Raw genomic sequence first — 12,515 nt, forward strand, 5'->3', positions numbered from 1 at the left:
GATCAAGGTAAATAAGACCTTGTCATGATGATATAGGTGAGTCTGCTTTTCCACATTCTGGCTAGCAGATTAGATAGTTGATAATTATGCGATCTCTAGAGTTTTTCTGGAGTAAATCATCAGCAACCATATCTTTGTTACTGTCTAGCCATGTATGTTATTCAGTGTGCCACATGTCAATCAATAGTTGATTGAATTAATAGTTTACAGACTAAATTCACTGTTGCCAACTAGTTTCCAGGCCAAGTACAATTAGGGGCTCAAAACGGCACTATATGACTTGACCCAATATGCATATACAAATTATCAAAATGTTGTGTTGATTAAGTCGATAGCATTACAAATTGTAAAATGTGGCTGCATCAGTGATACAGTTTTCACTAACTGATGTAGGGACAACAGAATTACATTTCCATACATTTTTCAGGAAACACAACTGATGTCAGCAACACCGCCCCCAGCATGATGTCTGGTTACACTGAACCAATCCTCTAATGCAGAAACACGCAACAGGCTATAAAACTAAGAAATGTAACAAAAGCTCTTCTTCCTTCTTAGCCTCTCTTTGTCTCAATCGCTTCCTGCCTTCTTAGGCCAGGCACTCGGATATTTGTCCATGGACTGCCCATATTCTCTGGAGCTTCCATTGACATATTTCTGTAAAACTCCTAAATTGCAGAGCTTGCAGAACGCCTATTGCTGTTGGCACCATAGAAACGTATCTGAATAAATAGAAGTCGCTCTCCACGGTAAATAGGTGTTGCCAACAACTAAGTACTTAAATCCACTTGGAGCCTAGCCTGGAACCCACATGAAAACAAACTTTTTCAAGCAGCAGAACAACCTTTTCCAACCAGCAAAAGGGACTTCTTCAGATGACCGAACAGATGAGACATTGCCCTGCATACAGAAAAGGACTTCTACTGAGGTCCTTCTATGCGTGTGCTGTCTCTTGTGGTTGCTGTGGAGGTTTTGGGAGAGCATGACCGGACTGTTGGAACTGTGGATGTTTCATGTCAGACTGACTAAACATCCCAGGCAGTAGATGAAGTATAGCTTTGTTTTAACTGAGATTAATGTCAATCTGTGTGTTTCTATTTGTCTTTTTTCCTGATCATTTGAATGCGTTGAATGCGTTGTTAGTTGTTTAATTACCTGAATCAGTTCACTGTCTACAGCTACAAAGTACAACCACGTGCGTGGCCTCTCTTTTCCTTCAGCTAACTCTTTGAACTTGAACTCTTTGACTAATAAGAATAACAATTTCAGTATAGTCTGTGGTGGGCGAATAACTTTAGATTACTATCGTAATCCCGGTTCTCTGAAACATCGAGTGGAGAGATCCACCTATGGGGAACGACATCCGGCCATGACTCCTCAGAAGCATCCAACTGCACCAAGTCTGGCTCTGACAGACAGTAGTGCGTCCTAATGCTACAGGAGGCACCGTCCTCCTGAAAGAGCATATAGGATGCTGCAGCGTTACTACTCATCAGTGAACATATTCGCTTCTCGTGCGCGGCAAGCAGGGCAGTCTTGGTGGATCTCTCCACTCAATGTTTCAGAGAACCGGGGTTACGATAGTAACCTAAAGTTCTCTTTCATCATCTCTTTTCGAGATCCCCCTAGGGGAGATATGGACAACTCCAAGATTGCCCTATGCTCACAGCTGAGAAACTGTTGGGCCAGCAAGGGCAGCCTCCCCCCTTGAGGGGAGGGCGTGACTGCCACATCCCATGTAAGGAAGTACTAAACACAAAGCAGGTGAGGGGAGATGCGTGAGCTTCACACAGAGCTCACCCCTAGAACTGTGTGGACTACCGGAGTCCTGGTGACGTCCAGGCAGTAGAACCTAGCAAAGGTATGTGGAGAAGCCGAGCCTGCAGCTGAACAAATCTCCTGCAAGGAGACCCCACAGAATAGGGCCCACGATGCAGCCATGCCCCACGTAGAATGAGCCCTCAGGCCTGAGGGGGTGTTATCCCCTTTGAGTCATATGCCATAGCAATAGCTTCCACAAGCCAATGAGACAGCCGCTGCTTAGAGATGGCTTTCCCTTTGCAGGGTGGGCCCCAGGCGACAAAGAGCTGGTCACTCTTTCTGAAAGCCTTAGTCCTTGTCATATACGTATGGAGAAAATGCACAGGACATAGCATATGCAGCCTTTGATCCTCTTGAGAGGAGTAAGGCGGTGGGTGAAAAGCAGCAAGCTCCAACACCGCACACGTGAAAGCTGGGAAGCTTTTAGGCATGAAGGCTGGATTAGGCTTAAGAGAAACCCTATCCATATTAGGGGAGAACATTGAACACGAGGGATGCACTGAGAGTGCATGGAGGTCACTGACTCGCTTAGCCGAAGCTAGAGCGAGCAGCATTACATTACATTACATTACATTACATTACAGGCATGTAGCAGACGCTCTTATCCACAGCGACTTACACAACTTTTTACATAGCATTTTTACATTGTATCCATTTATACAGCTGGATATATACTGAAGCAATTTCGGTTAAGTACCTTGCTCAAGGGTACAACGGCAGTGTCCTACCCAGGAATCGAACCTGCGACCTTTTGGTTACAAGCCCAGTTCCTTACCCACTGTGCTACACTCCGTCCCCAGCAATGCTGTCTTGAGAGACAACAATTTTAACTGTATCTCATTTATAGGCTCGAATGGCCATAGAGACAGAGCCTCCAGCACCAGTGATAAATCCCAAGATAAAGCCCCTTTTTAGCAACAGGCAGAGAACGGCAAGCCCCCTTCATAAACCTGTGAATGAGGGGGTGTTGCCCCACTGCATAGTCTTTGAAACCAACATTACAAGCAGTGATAGCTGCCAGGTAGACCATAATGGTTGAAAAGGATTTCCCTTTATCCGTAGGTTCTGTAAAAAGCACAGCACGTCAGTAACAGAGCACTGGTAAGGCACTGACTGATGAGAGGCACACCATCCTTCAAATACCTGCCACTTATTTTCATGAAGTGACCTGGTAGACCCTCTCCCGCAATGGATGGTAGCAGCCACATGAGAGGAGACCCCTAATGTAATAAGGTTATACCTCTGTTCGGTCTGGGCGGGGGTGGTGTATTTCCCCGTTCGCCTGAGACAGTAGGTCCGTGCGTAACGGGAGTGCGCATGGCTGTGCATAAAGGAGAGGTATAATCTCTGCCAGCCATAGCGATTTCGGCCACCTGGGTGCTATCAGGATCAATGTCAAGCTCTGTTCTCTCACTCTGGCTAGAGTGGGAGAGATGAGAGCGAGGGGAGGAAATGCATAAAGGAGCACATCGGGCCATGGGTGGGTCAGTGTGTCTACGCCGAGAGGCGCGTTCTCGTCCCGTAGCAAGAAAAACATAGGACAGTGGGCGTTTCCATGCGAGGCAAAGAGATCTACGGCCACACAGCCAAATCTCTGCCACAGCATTTCCACAATCTAGGGATGCAACTGCCATTCTCCGTAAAGTGGGTTTCCCCGTGACAACAGATCCGCGCCCGTGTTCAGATTGCCTGGAACATGGGTCGCGTGTATGGACAGAAAGTGATGGCTGCTCCAGACCAGCAGTCTGTGGGCTAGACAGTGGAGCTGGAGGGAGCGCATGCCACCTTGCCGATTGACATATGCAACCGCAGTCCTGTTCCTGACCAAGACGAAAACACGGGAATTTTTTCTGTAATTCATCTGTGAATTTACATTTGCGTTCGGGCATTTTTTAAGCTCTCTTGGCTCTCGCTTAAGTCTCTTGGCTGTTGCTGTGGTGCTCTGGGTAATGGTTGAGATGCAGTTCGACCAATGTTTGTGTGAAGGGCGTGTAGCCTACATGACCGACCAATGGTGGCGTGCGAGAAGGCGGGACCTAAAGAGAAAGGTCAAAGCAATGCAAAAACGCACACAATGAATGGCGACTGTAGAAAGCAAAAGCCAAATCCCAGATATTTTTGGCGATTTAGAAATCCCGGCCGGACGCATTTTTTAGGTCCCAAAAAGAGGACATGTCCGGGAAAAAGAGGACGTATGGTCACCCTACTGTAGAATGACATGGTATCAATTTTAAAAACTTTTTCTTGTTTATTCCATTATTCAGTGAGCAGTGTTTTCACTATTAGGGCTATTGTTAGGTTTATCTTGTTGCTATGACGGAATACGATTTTTTAGTGGTGAAAGAATATTTTTATGAATGCCAAGATAGACAATATTGTCTATTATGTCATAGGTGGGGGGTGTAGTTGTAGATGAGACTGCAGGGGGGTGCGTGTTAAATGAACGACCAGAGCGACAATGGTGGCGCTGCGAAACTCCATATTCGGCATAGTTGTCTTGTATGGTCTACAAATGAAACTAAAACAACCCGTTTCTGTTTTTAACTCATACTTTGGTTGCAGTAGCACGGAATGTCTGAGTTCAGTAATCTGGACACGCCGTCGTGCCGACCATTAGGGGCTTTGCGCTAAGAGGTTAAGAAACTTAAAACATTTTATTGTTTTGAAACACCATCCGCCACCAAATACACGAACAGGCAAATAAATGTGTTAATAGGGTTACATGCATTAGAATTTTTAAAACAAGTGGAAATTATGTGAGAAAAGTTGTTGGTAGTTGGTTCGTAAAGTAGATTTGTTTATTAGTTAGATGAGGAGACATTGTTAAAATTGTGAAACAAGTGAAATTAGCAAATAGTTACATCTTAGCATTGTCTGTAAAGCAAATGCAAAGTGTGACAGGTGTAAGTTATCAGGCTATGTGTGAAAACAGAGTTTCTTTTTTAAAAACTATGACAGAAGACATTTAGAGACAGAAACAAGAAAAATTTATTATCTCTGTGGAAAGCCTTCTTCGGATAGAAGAGAGAAAAAAGTGCAAGCGGCTCCTGAGTCTGGGCGCCGACTGGAAACTGTGAGATCTCCCACTCGTGGAGGGGGGGGGGGGGGGGTGTAGGTTGTGGTTTGTCATGTGAGGCGAGACGGGCACCAAAAGAGACAGAGCACAATTAAGTCTTGCCCACCCCGGAGGGGAAAACAATTCATCGCTCTCCATTGACTTTGTATTGCATGAAGGTGCCTCCTTGTCATTTCCGTCTGCTAGCAAACTACAGAAAAATGCCTAAAAGCTGCTGTGTGGTGGGATGCACTACCAACAGGGTAAAGAATCGGACATCAGCTCTGTGTAGCCTATACAAAATTTGGTTGCTCCTCAGCCTACAAAACATGTCTAACGCTGAAATTTCGACACCTACCTCTGAAGAAGTGAAGACCGTGCTGCAGACAGTGAGGGGCCCAAAGAAGCCTTTTGCAGTGTTGTCAAGAGTCCACGCAGGGGCTCTACGCTGTGAGTGGGGTCCGATGCTGGAGGGTATCCGCAGCGGTTATCATTTTGAAATCACTGGAGATGCTCCAAAAATGTGTTTTTCAAACTGCAAGGTGATGAGGAGTACAGCCCTATCACCACTTTTGGAGTCATGTGCGAGGCTTGAGATTGGGCTGATTTTAGAAAATGCTATGAGGAGGTAGCCGGCGGTTCAAAAGACAAAAGTAAATTTTTAAGCCGGACCAGCGATGCCATGCATAAACGGTGGATCACAGTGGTGGCGACGACGCAAACTGTGGATGGAGGAAAAAGTCTGAACGTTATGGATAACATTTTTTGGTTTGGTGCGTCTTTATTGGACTTAACAACTGATGTAACATCGCATTCTTTCTGTTTGAAGAACAAAATTTAATGAACAACGCGCTTGCTCAAGCCGATAAAATTTTTGAAGATCACCGGTTTTTGAGATCATTTGACTCTGTGAAAATTAACCTGTGTCAGAGGTTTGAGGAAACGGTACATAAAGCAATACCGACCAAGTCTGAAGAAGACGAAGAGACTGATCTTGAATGATTTAACACTCGTGTTTCAATAAAAACTGTTTTGAAATGTTAAACAATGTCTAGTTACATTTAGGACATGTATATTATGAAATTGTAGACTGTATAGAATGTTATGACAGTGTCTTTTATCGTTTTTGGTGATTAATGTGAGCTTTTCAAATAAAACCTTTTCTTTTAAAAATTTATTTTGTTGCTGTTTTGATTGTTATTTATACATCATTATTATTACACTGTACGCCAAAGCCATGATAAAATCTGAAGCAAAACCGCTACGAAATATAAACCATTAAAAGTTAAACCCAAGCATGCACCCACACACACGGAACTCGATTGGCTGATGCTTTCTTCAAGGCATGGCTACGCATATGAGGATCTCTAAAAGACCACCGCCACATAGACAAATTTCAAACAAGCTTCTTAGACCTCCTGACAAGTATGTCTCAGTCTGTATACCTTACGTATAGCCCAATAGGCCTATAGGACTCAGGTCCTTCAGAATCCTGGGAGTCTGAGTACCTGGCAAATAATGATGTTCCAGTCTCGGAACCTTATCTCATTGATGAGATTGCAGCCTTTATAACAGAGCAGAATATAGACAATGCTCATGATGAGCCATGCTGCGGTGGAGGACACCTCAGACCAAAAGCCCAGCCGGGGTCATTGGATGCAGCTGACGGCTGCATTATAGCTCCAATGGTTGAAGTCCTGAAGCTGAACCTCGTCTGCCTTCTTGATACGGCAATTGAAAATCAGCTGAAGAGCGACTGTCTGGGGTGTGAATATGACCACCCCAGCCAGCTGCAACACAGCTGTCTCTTCGAACCAGGGACATTCTACTTTCAGGCCAATTTTGACAAGCTGGTCGCCAAAGTGAAGACACCGTGGCTGCGGTGCCTACTCTCCAAGGCGTTCAAAGTGTTTGGTCTGAAACTAAATCCTGTGCGCAGAGGGCACTGTTGACACAATTGTTTCAGAGCTCAAGGACGAGCCATACATCTGGGAGAAGCTGCGGGAAATCAAACGGACAGACCTGGGGGTTTTCATCGACAAGATTGTTGCTGAGGTTTGCAGGGATTTCTGGGAGATTGAGGGTGCCACGCAGGAAGACCTGTGGGGTGACGTGTCTGAAGACGGACTGCCGCAGATGACGGGTGTTTAGCAACGCTTCACAGCTATGCCAAATAGTAATATGTATATGTATTTTGTGGCGTTTTTATTTTTTAAATAATAATAATAATAGTAATAATAATAAATGCTTTGGATTTTTAGATCTTGTGTCATTATTGCATTAGCTGTAAGGATGGATGCAGAGAAGTCTGTTTATTATTCACCAGAAAACCCTGGTTCTTATGGCGGGAAAGAACGGCTGCAAAGGGGTTTGCTGGAAACAATAGGACATAGGTTGTCTAACAAGAAAGTTGCAGATTGGTTGTCTGGGGAAGATGTCTACACTTTACACAAACCCATCAGACTTAATTTCAGAAGAAACAGGGTTTTTGTGAGCAACATTGATTCGCAATGGCAGGTCGATTTAGTAGACATGTCAAGTTCATCTGAACATAACAACAATATGAAATTTATGATAACGTATAGATATATTGTCAAAGTTTGCTTGGGTTTGTGCTCTAAAGAACAAGAGCGGTACTGAGGTGACTCCGAGACATTCTTGCACAGGGGCCCAGGACTAAAAAATTACAAACTGACAAAGGTACAGAATTTTTCAACAAATGATTCCAAACGCTGAAGAAACAACACAACGCATTTTGCGACACATAATGGCGTGAAAGCTGTGACTGAACGTTTTAATAGGACCCTAAAACAAGAATGTGGCGTTACTTCACAGCGCACAACACTAGACGGTACATAGACGTTGTACAAGATTTGGTTCGGTCGTACAATAACAGCTACCACAGTACGATTAACTCTCTGGGGTCTAAGGGTAAAATGAGGCACACCGGTGATTGTGCGATGCTCTGACATTTGTGTAAATTTCATCAACTTTATATACAGTGATTCCAAAGTGTTTCATATCTTTGTTTTCAGCACAAACTCAGCTACAACAATATGGCAGCAGTAAGTAGGTCATAATAATGTGTGGATTGTAAACTGCTCTAAAAACACACAAACTGTAAACAGTAGTTTTTAACGTGCACAGGAATGTTGTAATAAAACACACTAAACAATTGTGAATAAGACTTTTGGTCACTGAAATGTGTTCTTCAAGGTCTTGGGTATCAAAAGATGACAAAATATTTTAGCAAATCCAATGAGAAATATAAAATAAATTGCTAAAGGTTAGTGTTGTGACTACTATTTTTCAACACCAGGTGAGAATGGGAGGGCAAATGGCCTTTCTGTAATGAATATGCATTGGGTAGGAATACCTGCCAGCTAAGTAGGCTATTCACACCTGGCCGCATGCCTCCCCACCACTAAGACAAAGAATCAGTGAGCCATTTAGAAGACAGAAACAAAGGCAACTTTTGATTTTAGAACATTTATTGAAGTAAACTGCATGGAAGATGAGATGAGACTGGTGTACTCTTGCAACGTCTGCCTGGCCTCTTAGCTAGTGGTGAACGAGGCCGTGTTTCCTGATCAACATCTCTGCAAATATAATAAAAACAAAATTGTTAGGAAATGTGAAATCAAATCAAACTTTATTTATATAGCACATTTCCTTCAACAGGTGAAAATTAAATGTGCTTTACAAAAAAGGGACAAACCACTAACTAATGAAAACAAAATTTATGAAATGTGACATCATATACAAACAAAGAACCAAACAAACACAACCAGACGCAGAGAGGTAGCCTATAATTTTGAGAAGCAATGGTTAGAATCATTCATAGTGTGGGAATTTACAAGCGCGCATATTAGTGAATATTCCTACAAACACACAGAAAATGTAATACAGCACACATTTACAAATAATGCAAGCTATCAATGAAAAAACATTAGCTTAACTAAATAAACACTGATATTCCAACTAAACTACACGCAACTCATCAATAACAATGCCTCAATCTGAACTAGGCTAGGTCTGTTTAGCTAAGTGGTTATTTTATTGCTATTTCCCGAACTTACTTAGAGTATGCTAATATCGATTGTGCAAGGACATCAGTTTTAGAATCCTAGCCACGCCACTACACGCCAGGCATGAGCTATTTATTACGAATATGATCGAAAAACATACAGTCTACCTGATACTTCTAACATAACCAGACGCAGAGAGGTAGCCTATAATTTTGAGAAGCAATGGTTAGAATCATTCGTAGTGTGGGAATTTACAAACGCGCACATTGCTGGATATTCCTACAAACACACAGATACGTTGCAATACAGTACACATATTTACCAATATGATCATAAGAAATATACTTACGCATGAAGTTGATCCTCAGCTGGATCAGTTCGCTGTTCGAAATGACACCGCTCTTCATCAGTGTCGGCTTCCGGACAGACCATTTTCCAAAATTAAACGAAATGTTCACCTCAAAAGAAGTGAATTAGGCGACACTCTGTGACATTCTTTCCCGCTTTCGCAGACTTGGCATTTCTCACATGGATCTCGCATCGCCCCTCCTTTAGTCTCCTTCTATGGAGAGTAATTATAATGTTGTTAACATGTGAATGCGATTTGGGCGGACTTCCTGCTGAGCGAAATTCACATAGTAATGAGTAAAGTTTAGCAAAGCATACATGATCTAATTAATCAAATTTGGAACATTTAAAACAATTTATATTATTTGCCAATGGGCGCATTGGAAAGTCGCGATTCTAAGGTTTCTGTCAATGTTTTTGTTGCGTCTGTATGATAACGGCACATGAAGTTAATCATCCAAATAGAAACGAAAGTTAATTTCATCTTGTCGAGCTCCACCGGCAGAGCTCTCGACCCAAGAGGGTTAAAATGAAGCCTGTTGAAGTAAATGATACTAACGCTTTAAAAGTGTTTAAAAATATGTACGGGCTCTTTCCAAAAAGGCCTAAAAAGCTAAAGTTTAAGTTTGAGGAGGGAGACACAGTCCGAGTTTCCAAAGTGCGTGGAAAGTTTGCAAAAGGCTGTGAGCAAACATATACAGATGAATATTTCACTGTTGCTGAAAGGGTCTACAGAATACCTCCTGTATACATGTTGAAGGATTATGATGGTGAAAACATTGAAGGTACATTTTATGAGGAGGAATTACAGAAGGTTATTGTGAGAAAAGACAAAACGTTTGAGGTTGAAAGTTTAAGGTTGATAGTAGCGCAGAAGCAGAAGGGTAAAAAGCTAGTTTTAGTCATATGGGTCGGCTGGCCTGAAAAGTTCAAGTTAGATACCGGCAAGCCATGTGGTTGACATCTAGGCCATATAGGCCATAAGTGAGTCGAAAAGCTGACATGGCCCTACAAACGCATTAGGTAACCATGGAGGATACAGGTTTCTACGTTACTCTCCCGAGTAATGCATCTATGGGGCGACATAGCTCAGGAGGTAAGACCGATTGTCTGGCAGTCGGAGGGTTGCCGGTTCAAACCCCGCCCTGGGCATGTCGAAGTGTCCTTGAGCAAGACACCTAACCCCCAAATGCTCTGGCGAATGAGAGGCATCAATTGTAAAGCGCTTTGGATAAAAGCGCTATATAAATGCAGTCCATTTACCATTTACCATCTATGAGAATTTATCCTGACAACAAAATTTCAAGCTATACAACCAAGTATGCCAGACCTATTGAACTGCGCGGGACGTGGGAGGTTGGCTTAGCTGAAATACAGTACCCACATACTTGGGGGTCAATAACACGTGATGACAACACTTTTTATACATACGATCATATTAAAAACATCAGAAGCGCTCATGCAATTAGTACCGGGTATCACAAGAGTATCACTAGTCTACTGAATGAGATTAACCACAATTGCAGTACCCATGCTGGAAGGACTGGAAGTTGCATACAGTCATATAAAAAACAAAATTTATATCGTAAGTGAGCCACACATCACAATTGTGGCTGTAGGAAAACTAGCTATGATGCTCGGTCTTGAACCAGGAGTCAACTTGACAGCCATGAAATCGGTGGCACCACACCCTGTCAATATCAGTGCCGGCTTCTACACAATGTACATCTACACGGACGTTATGGACTACCAACGTGTTGGTGACAGCTTTGTACCCCTGCTACGAAATGTATATATATCTGAAGCAAACAACGACATCATCACAATCTCGTATGAGCAGCCACACTACGTACCTGTGAGCAAGAAGCACATTGACAACTTTACACAGAAAACGGATCCAGAACGTAAATTTCCGTTACGGTCATAGCAAAGCTGAATTTCAGACCAGTGAAACACCATTATCATGAGTAAAAGATGGCTAGGACTGGCCTGTACACAGATCCACACAGATACGTTGATTATTATACGGCGCAAACGGGTAATGGGTTGCCGGGCTTTAGTGGTGGGAGTTTTATGTATGGTGGTGGTCTTGGCGGTATTTTTCAAGGCTTATTCCAAATGGCTTTACCGCTACTAAAGAAAGGATTCGATATAGCCAAGCCCCATTTGGCCTCAGCAGCTAAGAACATAGCCAAGGATATGATCACCAATGTTGTGACAAATCGTTAGAGGGCGGACGGTCCGGAAGGTTCAAGGTTCAAGGTGATGACGCGACAGAAAAGACCTCCAGGGGGGCGTGTCTCAAACAGGCCTAAGTCTAAAAAACGGAGGGTATCAAGCATTTGATGCGCAGTTGGTAAAAACAAGAGGAAGGTGAAAAAGCACACAAAGAAGAAGGTTACAAGGAAAAGTAGATACATTTTTTAAAAATGGCCTACATACACAACATGTCAGAGGAATGCATGAAGTCGGAACTGGATCTTTTTGCAGTTCCGTATACACAAACAAGCACTGAGAAGAACATCTATGTGGAGGTGCCCCCACTGTCCGCCATTTCAGACACAGGACCTCTAGAGTTCTTTATTGCTGGTAATGGTGAAGATTACATTGACTTGAACAATACACTTTTATACCTTCGATGTAAGATCACCCGTGGAGATAGTAGTAACCTCGCGCAAGCTGACAATGATGGGGTCATTCATTACCCCCTAGCGATCATGTTTTCCCAAGTGGATGTTTCACTGGCTGGTGAGTCAGTCTAGCAATACTTACCCCTACCGAGCTGTTATGGAATGTCTACTGAATTATGGGAATGAGACACTGTCTAACTATTTCACAGCCAGCCAGCTTGGACACATACACACAGACATGTTTTTTCGAGAGAAGTTGCTGATAAATGGTGTCAATTTGAAAATTAAAATGGTTCGGGGTAAGGACGGGTTCTGTCTAATGACCGCAGACGCCAATCAGTACATGCTTAAAATGGTGTCGGCATCACTATTTGTAAAAAAGGTCAGCGTCTCCCCTGCTGTGAAGCTTGGACACGCGCAGGCATATTGATCACTAATATAAAATATCCTATTGATCGGGTCAGCATGAAGACTTTCGCATTAGCCGCAGGTATTCCGAGTTTGTAATCAGGAGATTTTGTTTTTGGGGTAGCTACCAAAAATGGTCATTATAGGTTGGGTTGATAACAATGTCTTTACAGGGGTTTACAACAAGAACTGTTTCATTTCCAACACTATAATGCAGAGTTTGTG

General features: G+C 43.0%; 1 protein-coding gene across 2 annotated transcripts in view; it reads left to right on the forward strand.

Annotated features, from left to right (window-relative positions):
• The window catches only part of myo3b (myosin IIIB), a 346,614-nt gene that overhangs the window by 59,756 nt on the left and 274,343 nt on the right, over positions 1-12,515 (forward strand). The gene's annotated exons all lie outside the window — the stretch shown is intronic.

The sequence above is a fragment of the Anguilla rostrata genome, chromosome 3, assembly GCF_018555375.3.
Source record: "Anguilla rostrata isolate EN2019 chromosome 3, ASM1855537v3, whole genome shotgun sequence".
In the NCBI taxonomy this organism is placed as follows: domain Eukaryota; kingdom Metazoa; phylum Chordata; class Actinopteri; order Anguilliformes; family Anguillidae; genus Anguilla; species Anguilla rostrata.